This window comes from Ascidiella aspersa, chromosome 4 (genome assembly GCF_963924565.1).
Source record: "Ascidiella aspersa chromosome 4, kaAscAspe10.2, whole genome shotgun sequence".
Classification (NCBI taxonomy): Eukaryota; Metazoa; Chordata; class Ascidiacea; order Phlebobranchia; family Ascidiidae; genus Ascidiella; species Ascidiella aspersa.
This window is the reverse complement of record NC_139450.1, coordinates 5,380,049-5,392,032: the sequence shown is the minus strand read 5'-3', so window position 1 is coordinate 5,392,032 and position 11,984 is coordinate 5,380,049. Positions and strand designations below refer to the sequence as shown.

The window sequence follows — 11,984 nt, the reverse complement described above, 5'->3', positions numbered from 1 at the left end:
ATATTAAAGCCAGGAATAGGGACGAGTTTAGGAAAAATATTTTTTAGACCTTTTCCTGGCTGCTTATAGGTCTTATTACAACAGGTTTGAGTCTCATTCCAAAGAATACCTTATTATGATTTTATTCATCCTACTTTGGTCTAATTCCAACATGTGTTTTATTCTGATCTTGATGTTATTCTAATGTTGGTCTTATAGCTTTGAGTCTGCTCGAGGAGAGATATAACTATGAGTGCAGGTCAAAGCACATGAATAGAGTGGCGATAAAAGCTATTAACTATATTTAAAAAAGTAAAGATTTTACTGTTGTTACCACTAATTGATAAAAACATGTCAAAGTCTTTAACAAATTGAATCCATGCGTTTTTTAAAATGCTTAAAATTTGTACACTTGAACCAGGTTGGAAAGTAAGGGGATAAGTCCCCCGCGCATTTTAGCGCTCAGCCGCGGTCATAGCCGCACATTTCGTGTAAAATCAACGTTAAATGCGGCCAGCCGCGAAAAATCGCTCAGAACCTTCGTCGCGCTAACGGTTTTCAGTCCTGTACTCCCATTTACAGTCGTGCTAATATTACAAATAAGGTGAATACAGCCGCGCAAATTTGGACGGGAATGTTGTTACAGCCGCGCAATTTCAAGCTGCAAAATCTGAAGTTTCCAATCTGGCACTTGATGGTATGCCTAATTTTTATCTTTAAGGTGTAAGTACTCCCATAGTTCTGATTAAACCGAGTTTCGTTGTGGATATAAGCAATAACATTGAGATCTGTAACATGGGTATCAAAAAGTGCACTTTTGTCAACCAATTTTGACCCATTCAGGGGTCCGTTTTTGCCCCAACAATATATATAAACCTAATTTCTCTAAAAATTAGGCCGCTGGTCTAGACAAGGGACAATGTTTGGGCTTGTAAACCAGCGCCGCTTCATTTACTGTGCTATCCTTATATCAACATCCCTCAAAACACATTTTCTCCCCTCCCTGGTTTGTGTAAAATCAAATATGTCTAATTTGTGGCCACCAACGTTTTTTGGACGTTGGTCACTGTTCAGTAAAAAATATTGACGCTGGAAATTTTCATTACCGAGAAAAGTGAGGGGTCTGTTTTGCCCCGCTTTATCCTAATATCAATCTTAACCAAAGTTTACAAAATTGCAATGCTGGTCGGCCATTATCTGATAACATTATACGTAAACTAGCATGGATGTAACACCAAGAGCTAGCCAACCTACAAAATCTCGCCCTATCTCATCCTACAATTTCAAAGGCAAAATAAACGTATTTATTCAGCACCTAGAAAAAAAATATTTTACAACCACACTAATACAGGTCTATATTTTAGGAATATCAAAAAAAAAATTTAAAATTTAAAAAAATATTAATGTTGAATATTAATATTCGCCGAATATTAAAATATAAAAACATTTGCCAACCGTTTAACCAACAAATTGGGGTAGAGCTTGAACACACCTTTCCAACGATACTACACATGATGCCACTGATATGGGGGATAAGGGTTTAAATCGACGATAACCGATATTTATATTCATAAATAACCATGCGATATAATCGCCATTTTTGCTCCCAGTAGCATCCCCTCAAAATGAAGAGAAATTTTCACTTGCCAACCGTTTAACCAACAAATTGGGGTAGACCTTGATCACACCTTTCCAACGATGCTACACACGATGCCACTGATATGGGGGATAAGGGTTTAAATCGACGATAACCGATATTTGTATTCATAAATAACCATGCGATATAATCGCCATTTTTGCTCCCAGTAGCATTCCCTTAAAATGAAGTGAAATTTTCACTTGCCAACCGTTTAACCAACAAATTGGGGTAGACCTTGATCACACCTTTCCAACGACGCTACACACGATGCCACTGATATGGGGGATAAGGGTTTAAATCGACGATAACCGATATTCGTATTTATAACAGATCGCGATAATCGTAAAACGCCTGTAGCTCACACAGTTCGCATTGGAACTGGGCGAAATTTCAGCATGGCGTTTAAGTCTAGCGTACCTGACCAATGAAAAAAGAAAATTCGAAAAATTTTAAAGTTTAGAAAATTTCATTTTTATAATTGAATATGAGCAATATCGCGATTTTTGCTCCCAGTAGCATCCCCTTAAAATGAAGTGAAATTTTCACTTGCCAACCGTTTAACCAACAAACTGGGGTAGACCTTGATCACACCTTTCCATCGATGCTACACACGATGCCACTGATATGGGGGATAAGGGTTTAAATCGACGATAACCGATATTCGTATTCATAACCGATCGCGATAATCGTAAAACGCCTGTAGCTCACACAGTTCGCATTGGAACTGGGCGAAATTTTAGCACGGCGTTTAAGTCTAGCGTACCTGACCAATGAAAAAAGAAAATTCGAAAAATTTGAAAGTTTAGAAAATTTCATTTTTATAATTGAATATGAGCAATATCGCGATTTTTGCTCCCAGTAGCATCCCCTTAAAATGAAGTGAAATTTTCACTTGCCAACCGTTTAACCAACAAACTGGGGTAGACCTTGATCACACCTTTCCATCGATGCTACACACGATGCCACTGATATGGGGGATAAGGGTTTAAATCGACGATAACCGATATTCGTATTCATAACCGATCGCGATAATCGTAAAACGCCTGTAGCTCACACAGTTCGCATTGGAACTGGGCGAAATTTTAGCACGGCGTTTAAGTCTAGCGTACCTGACCAATGAAAAAAGAAAATTCGAAAAATTTGAAAGTTTAGAAAATTTCATTTTTATAATTGAATATGAGCAATATCGCGATTTTTGCTCCCAGTAGCATCCCCTTAAAATGAAGTGAAATTTTCACTTGCCAACCGTTTAACCAACAAATTGGGGTAGACCTTGATCACACCTTTCCATCGATGCTACACACGATGCCACTGATATGGGGGATAAGGGTTTAAATCGACGATAACCGATATTCGTATTCATAACCGATCGCGATAATCGTAAAACGCCTGTAGCTCACACAGTTCGCATTGGAACTGGGCGAAATTTTAGCACGGCGTTTAAGTCTAGCGTACCTGACCAATGAAAAAAGAAAATTCGAAAAATTTGAAAGTTTAGAAAATTTCATTTTTATAATTGAATATGAGCAATATCGCGATTTTTGCTCCCAGTAGCATCCCCTTAAAATGAAGTGAAATTTTCACTTGCCAACCGTTTAACCAACAAATTGGGGTAGACCTTGATCACACCTTTCCATCGATGCTACACACGATGCCACTGATATGGGGGATAAGGGTTTAAATCGACGATAACCGATATTCGTATTCATAACCGATCGCGATAATCGTAAAACGCCTGTAGCTCACACAGTTCGCATTGGAACTGGGCGAAATTTTAGCACGGCGTTTAAGTCTAGCGTACCTGACCAATGAAAAAAGAAAATTCGAAAAATTTGAAAGTTTAGAAAATTTCATTTTTATAATTGAATATGAGCAATATCGCGATTTTTGCTCCCAGTAGCATCCCCTTAAAATGAAGTGAAATTTTCACTTGCCAACCGTTTAACCAACAAATTGGGGTAGACCTTGATCACACCTTTCCAACGATGCTACACACGATGCCACTGATATGGGGGATAAGGGTTTAAATCGACGATAACCGATATTCGTATTCATAACCGATCGCGATAATCGTTAAACTCCTGTAACTCGCACAGTTCGAAATGACTTCTCACATATAGTATCAAAGAAAAAATGGCTTTGTTCTAACCACGTTCTCACATTCATTGTCTTTCTTTAAGCATTTAGAAGTCTCTGTGCCAGACTATTGTTTTCGTGCCATAGTATTTGTTATCTTTTCGCACCATCTGCTCGTGCCGAACGTGTAAAGCGAAAAAAATTCCTATCTTTTAGCAACACCTTTTCGATCCAATAAGGCGCTGCGAAGAAGGTTCTTAAGGACGATGCTATCATAAAACTCTTTTTTTCTGTTCATGCATTTCAGTAGGGAGACTATAAAGAAAATTTATTTTATAAAACAAGATCGCAGTTGGCAGGAATCCTATTTGAATAAGAGTGTTTTTATAGTTTGTTTAAGGCTTATAGTTTGTTAAACTCAGGAAGAATCTAGTTTCACTACGAGCATTCAAGAATTGCTTTAACTGGATTTTCCTACTGAAGATAGTTTCCACAAATGTAAAAGGTACATTAAGCTTATTTCCGGATTATAACAGTAATAAGCTAATATACTTTTAAATTTGGGTTATTTTTTTGGTTAGGTCAAAACCTTTTTTTAAATGAATTTGCATAAAATAATTTCAGCGAAGTGTTGTACGTCAAGAATATATTTTTCTTTAACATTGATTACAAAACCATAATTCATCATTATTTTCAATTGCTTGTTTGGGAATATTTGTTTGAACACATTCTTTGTGGAACCATTCGTTACATTTACTGCACTCTATTGAGAAAAGCGAACTATTATCTGCTAATCTGCAATTACAATAAATACTCGTCTGTATTGTTAAAGGCTTTCGTTGTAAGCCTTGCCTCTTCTTATCGGTAAAAAGTGGCGCAACAACCCGATTCAAAATCATTTTCTCAATTTCTCGGCGCAAAGTTACCTCATTAAACTTTACGCGATCTGGTTTGACTTCTAACGATAACGCAACTGCAAAAGCTATTGCTAAAGGACCGCAATTGGAATTGCCCTTCTGCTTGCACACCCTGGGAAATTCAAACTCGATGTTTTTGTGTTGTTTGAAGTAGACAAGTTTTGACAACTTAAACAAATCGTCCGAACTGTATTGACTATAACAACTGTCGTAAATCTGTATTAAATTTACCTTTGTTGAAAAAATGTTTGAGGCTGTAACCCAATGATTTGAATGAACATTTAATATTTGAATGAACTTTCCGGATGGTGAGTGAATTGCTGGTGAGTTGAACGGAGTTTCAAAAGCATGAACGCTTTGCAAACCACCAATTTGGGGAAATTCTGTTGCGATTTTTATTTTCGTCCGAATAAAACATTTTTAAAAAGTTGGAAATTGAAACGATGTTATGACTGTTGGTCACATAAGTCGCAACAGCCAAAGGGGCTTTTCCCTTGGTCGGGTGACGCACTAATATTTCATACGCGTAATACTGCGCCTTATTCTCTGAAGCTTTAATTACTCCCCCTGTGGCGTCTATGTACATAATATCCGTTTTAGTTCTTTCGTGAAAAATGCGTAAAGTATCCAACGACCAAAGCATAAGGCTACTTGGAATGCTAGAATGAAACCGAATAGTCCCTGGTAACGCGGACTTGCTTCCTGTGCATGTCTCTGCCTGCGCAACTTGCATTGCCCTAATCGCATCGTTTTCGTTACTCGAAGGAAGTTTTATTTTATTAACCTCCGCCCTTGCTTGTCTTAAAACATTGTAAATAGGCGCGTTATCGCGATTGCCTGACTCTTCCACTTGGTCGTCCAACTTGTCTAAGTTTTTTAGGTTTAAGCGACGGGGCAAAACATTAGCCAACTTTTCCTGCACTGCTTTTCTTCTATCACCCTTTAATCTGCAAGCAACGATATCGCCTTTCCTGTGCTTTACATCGCCTGTGTAATTCACCTGAAATGTTTTGCCGGTATTGTTTAGCAAGTCGATACTAAATTTACAAGTGCAAAATTCAAATGTACAATAACCTATACAATTAAAAGAACGGGTTTTATCGTTTTTTTTATTCTAAAAATGCCTTGTAAAACCAAAACTACAGAAAGGGTTATGTTTTTTAAGTGCTTGACGAAACACATCACACCAATTTTTATTGGTAAAACTTCGGCCAACTACGGATGATTTTAACGGAATCCACTCGGATTCGGTGAGTTTAAATGTTTGCTGTTCTGCTATTTTTGTATCAGGAGTCCAAAACTCGCAGCTGTTATTTTCAACGACGGCGGTATCGTATTCGACAAATGACGACCCGTGGTCACATGTGTTACTAAACGACGAATTGCTCTCACACAACATAGGATCTGCACAACACTCATCCTCACTAATTTCAACACCGCTACTACTACTACCACAACTTTCCTCGCCCGACACATAGTCACCAGCACAGTCAACACCTGTCACACTCTCCTCACCTTGATTTTCATTAAATGCATGAGAATTTTGCGCAAAAAAATGCTTGAGCGATCGAACTTCGCGGTTAAGGTCTTTTTTTGACATTTTTTTCGTCTTTAGTTGTTTTACCAAAGTAACCCAGCTAGTACAGCATGAAGGGTCAAAATTAAACGTTTCAATTGCGGCCTTAATTAACTTAATTTTATCAATGAGATTAACGTCACAACTCTTAATATTTTTTGCATTATCCATACGAGACACATCCTCAACATTCAATAAAGCACTACCAGTGCCACAACTTTCCTCGCCCGACACATAGTCACCAGCACAGTCAACACCTGAAGCACCACTACACAACATGGGCTCTGCACAACACTCATCCTCACTAATTTCAACACCGCTACTACTACTACCACAACTTTCCTCGCCCGACACATAGTCACCAGCACAGTCAACACCTGTCACACTCTCCTCACCTTGATTTTCATTAAATGCATGAGAATTTTGCGCAAAAAAATGCTTGAGCGATCGAACTTCGCGGTTAAGGTCTTTCTTTGACATTTTTTTCGTCTTTAGTTGTTTTACCAAAGTAACCCAGCTAGCACCGCATGAAGGGTCAAAATTAAACGTTTTGATTGCGGCCTCAATTAACTTAATTTTATCATCATTTTGTGCTGTACTGCGTGCTGTTCCGCCATAAATTCGTTTCGTCAGCTGCGAGAAACACACAGGTTGATTAAAAAAAGATAATGACAAGGTGAATTATTTTACAACATAACTTACGGCCGGCTTAGGGTCCTCCTTTTTGAGCTCACTGGTCCACTCATCTTTCTTCCTCTGCAAGTAAATTCCGTTTAAAAGTCTAAACTTCCAAACAAGTATTAAAAAACCTGTGCAACATCACTTACCGCAGGCTTGGGGTCCTCCTTTTCTACCCCGCTGGTCAATAGAACTGATGTCTGTGTTCCCACGGTCCTCTAGAAGAAAATATAGTTTCGAGTTAGATTAAGATTAAAAGTATTAACAAGACAATATAAAGTTGAATCGCAGCACTTACCTCAGGCGCAGGAGTCTCCTTTTTTATGCTGAAATTTCGCCCAGTTCCAATGCGAACTGTGTGAGCTACAGGCGTTTTACGATTATCGCGATCTGTTATAAATACGAATATCGGTTATCGTCGATTTAAACCCTTATCCCCCATATCAGTGGCATCGTGTGTAGCGTCGTTGGAAAGGTGTGATCAAGGTCTACCCCAATTTGTTGGTTAAACGGTTGGCAAGTGAAAATTTCACTTCATTTTAAGGGAATGCTACTGGGAGCAAAAATGGCGATTGTATCGCATGGTTAATTATGAATATAAATATCGGTTATCGTCGATTTAAACCCTTATCCCCCATATCAGTGGCATCGTGTGTAGCATCGATGGAAAGGTGTGATCAAGGTCTACCCCAGTTTGTTGGTTAAACGGTTGGCAAGTGAAAATTTCACTTCATTTTAAGGGGATGCTACTGGGAGCAAAAATCGCGATATTGCTCATATTCAATTATAAAAATGAAATTTTCTAAACTTTAAAATTTTTCGAATTTTCTTTTTTCATTGGTCAGGTACGCTAGACTTAAACGCCATGCTGAAATTTCGCCCAGTTCCAATGCGAACTGTGTGAGCTACAGGCGTTTTACGATTATCGCGATCTGTTATAAATACGAATATCGGTTATCGTCGATTTAAACCCTTATCCCCCATATCAGTGGCATCGTGTGTAGCGTCGTTGGAAAGGTGTGATCAAGGTCTACCCCAATTTGTTGGTTAAACGGTTGGCAAGTGAAAATTTCACTTCATTTTAAGGGGATGCTACTGGGAGCAAAAATCGCGATATTGCTCATATTCAATTATAAAAATGAAATTTTCTAAACTTTAAAATTTTTCGAATTTTCTTTTTTCATTGGTCAGGTACGCTAGACTTAAACGCCATGCTGAAATTTCGCCCAGTTCCAATGCGAACTGTGTGAGCTACAGGCGTTTTACGATTATCGCGATCTGTTATAAATACGAATATCGGTTATCGTCGATTTAAACCCTTATCCCCCATATCAGTGGCATCGTGTGTAGCGTCGTTGGAAAGGTGTGATCAAGGTCTACCCCAATTTGTTGGTTAAACGGTTGGCAAGTGAAAATTTCACTTCATTTTAAGGGGATGCTACTGGGAGCAAAAATGGCGATTATATCGCATGGTTATTTATGAATATAAATATCGGTTATCGTCGATTTAAACCCTTATCCCCCATATCAGTGGCATCGTGTGTAGCATCGTTGGAAAGGTGTGATCAAGGTCTACCCCAATTTGTTGGTTAAACGGTTGGCAAGTGAAAATTTCACTTCATTTTAAGGGGATGCTACTGGGAGCAAAAATCGCGATATTGCTCATATTCAATTATAAAAATGAAATTTTCCAAACTTCAAAATTTTTCGAATTTTCTTTTTTCATTGGTCAGGTACGCTAGACTTAAACGCCGTGCTGAAATTTCGCCCAGTTCCAATGCGAACTGTGTGAGCTACAGGCGTTTTACGATTATCGCGATCTGTTATAAATACGAATATCGGTTATCGTCGATTTAAACCCTTATCCCCCATATCAGTGGCATCGTGTGTAGCATCGTTGGAAAGGTGTGATCAAGGTCTACCCCAATTTGTTGGTTAAACGGTTGGCAAGTGAAAATTTCTCTTCATTTTGAGGGGATGCTACTGGGAGCAAAAATGGCGATTATATCGCATGGTTATTTATGAATATAAATATCGGTTATCGTCGATTTAAACCCTTATCCCCCATATCAGTGGCATCATGTGTAGTATCCTTGGAAAGGTGTGTTCAAGGTCTACCCCAATTTGTTGGTTAAACGGTTGGCAAATATTTTTATATTTTAATATTCGGCGAATATTAATATTCAATATTAATATTTTTTTAAATTTTTAATTTTTTGTTAGATATTCCTAAAATATAGACCTGTATTAGTGTGGTTGTAAAATATTTTTTTTCTAGGTGATGAATAAATATGTTTATTTTGCCTTTGAAATTGTAGGATGAGATAGGGCGAGATTTTGTAGGTTGGCTAGCTCTTGGTGGATGTAACCACTAACCAGTCATGCGTTTAGAACATATCGTACTTAAAATTAAATAGTGCAAAACAATTTAAGTTTTTTTAAATGATGTTGCAATAATTTCAAGTCTTGGATGTTTACAAACTAATAAATAAAACAATTAAATATTTTGAACTTTTATGGAATCGTGCATCTGCCATGAGCTATTACCTGGGACGTTCTATCATGTGGCTACACTCTCCCGCCAATTGCCACATGACCTCATCGAAAAAAGATTTCAGAAATGGGGTTTACATTCAACTTCAAACTCGAAAGGCGTTTTCTGCAGGGACGCCGGAGAGAGGGGCCCCGGGGGGCAAAAGTGCCCTTTTCATGAAAAATGATATATTGCTTTCACAACGTTAAATATTATGCGACGGAAATCATAAAGCAGTGTTGTACACGCAATTTTTTTATAAGAAACTTGGCTCAAGCCGAGTACTAAAAGTTTCTTAAATTTTCTACTGTTTTATATTGTTTAAGAGAACAATAGAACAAAAGAATCTATTGTTCTTTTCGAGAAATCCGAGTACTCAGTTTCTTATAAAAATAAATGCGTGTAGCCAAGTGTTAAGCTAATCTAGAGGGCGTGGCCGCAAAAAATTTTCCGGGGGAGCAACGTTTATCAAAATAGGCAAAGACATACTACAAAAATAATTTCAGCATTTATGGACCTATAGTTTAAAACAGCCAAAAAACAGTTTAGGGACATGTTAAGAAATCTAAAAAGGGGGACCCGAATTTTAACTTTATTTTTATTTTTAACTTTATTTTTATCAAATTTTAACTTTATTTTAACCTAACGAAATTGCTTGCTTGTAGAGGCCACAGTTCTTTCTTGAATTGATACCAGTTACCCAAACGTAATATTTTGTCGCAAAGTCAAGGTGTTTTATGAATTATAAAAAGTGTGTCGTTTTTTTTGGCGATAGATATAACTTGCTTAGGCATTTTTGTATTGCGGAATGTCAGTACGTTATTCCTAAAATCCAAATTGTTGATCTTCGAAAAGACCGCGTTTATCAAGATAAAGTGTTTTATAAGAATTATTTAAATACGTAACAATAAATAAAAAAATGGACAATTTGCGATAAAAGTTACTGCTGATTAAAGTGGGCATTGGGACATATTTCCTGCTTTTATAGGTTAATACCGTTTAATTGTCTCGCAGTTCCTGATTTAAAATGCTTCCACGACGATTTTTACAAAACGCTTTAGAAACACAAAAACTTGGTCAAAAGCCATAATTTGACAAATTTTGACTTTATTAAAAAATTTGAACTTGATTGTAAATCTAAACTTTATTTTAACCTATAAACTTTTTAGAAACAGTCCCCTAGGTGCTCAAACCAACTTTATTCTTTGATTCGTGAACAGACGAGGTCCTTAAAAAATTTTAGCTTTATTGACTTTTGCGGGCCCTACTAATCACGTAAAATGGGTAAAAAAACAATCAAAAACAGCAAATCCGACAACAAGAAACAGCGTTTTGCGTTTTATTTTAGTTTCACTTTAGCTTAGTATGGTTGACCGAATTACATTTAAAAACATCCTTAAGAAAGTGAATGATCTAATGGACGGATATATTAGAAACTGAAACAAATGTTAACGCGTGTGACAATTCGGTTTATTTGTTTGTAGTAGGCTTGGCACCTTTGTACCGTCAGTACGCTCCCCAGACAGAAAATAACGAGTTGAGTAAAATTGACTGTTAAGCTATTATGCTTGCTTTTAGCACCGATAATAAACTAAATAAAGTTTAAGTTTCATATAAATGAGTCCTGATTTTAAGCTTTATAAATATCGTAACTCTAGGAATAATACCAGAATATATATCCCTCTAATTTGTCAAGCGGGGCGATTTACATCGTGGAAAGCCTCAAAGAAAGTTGCTCGTTTGACAGCGATCCATATTATACAACGTCAAATCAGGACCTATGTTTCGCTGTAAATCTTCGCGTCCTCGTTAGTATAGTGGTGAGTATCCCCGCCTGTCACGCGGGAGACCGGGGTTCGATTCCCCGACGGGGAGATTCTTTTTTCTTTTTGTTTGGCATTATTTGCCTTGTCTTGCTTTGTTGATTAATCTGAACAATTTATATATTTGTTTGTCTTTTGGCATACCTTTTAATAAGTGGCATACATTCTAATAGCAAATATTCCACAGAGAATTAGGCCTACTCAATTTTTAGTCATTTAATAGTGAACCGTATGTGAAGGCCAAATCAGCCTGCATTCTGTGGCAGGTGCACACCCGGGATTTGAAAGATATTTGCGTGCACACCTAAATTAGTAAATCGCAGCAAATTTTGGAAAAAACGGGGAAAAAATGTGAGAAACGTTGACTGCCAACCTTAACCTAATGCTGCATAAACTCACAAACAAAATAGTTCGAGAACGGCTCGCTTCTTAATAATACTTGAATTATGATGACACGTTATGGCGTATCTTCTAACGCCAAAAATGGATTTATTGTGCTCCCACAAATAAATTACATTAGGCCCAGTCATTTCAAAGCATTGACGCCAGTTTATTCAACAAATGTCATCACAGCTCTGCTTAACTCCAAGGTTTATTAACAACTACTAAATTTACTATTGTATTTCACAACATAAAGTATTTCACAAGATGAAGCTTTATTGTCAAATGTTTTAAAGCCCTCCAATAGAGGCAATTAGAAAATTGTGGAGTTGAACGAGGTGTAAATAGGTGTTATAGTCAGTCGTCTTTACCCACAATCGTC

General features: G+C 37.3%; 1 non-coding gene across 1 annotated transcript; it reads left to right on the top strand.

The window, feature by feature from the left end:
- Positions 1-11,201: 11,201 nt before the first annotated feature.
- Positions 11,202-11,273, top strand: Trnad-guc (transfer RNA aspartic acid (anticodon GUC)). The gene has a single exon. It is a non-coding gene; the product is annotated as a tRNA-Asp (tRNA).
- Positions 11,274-11,984: the final 711 nt, after the last annotated feature.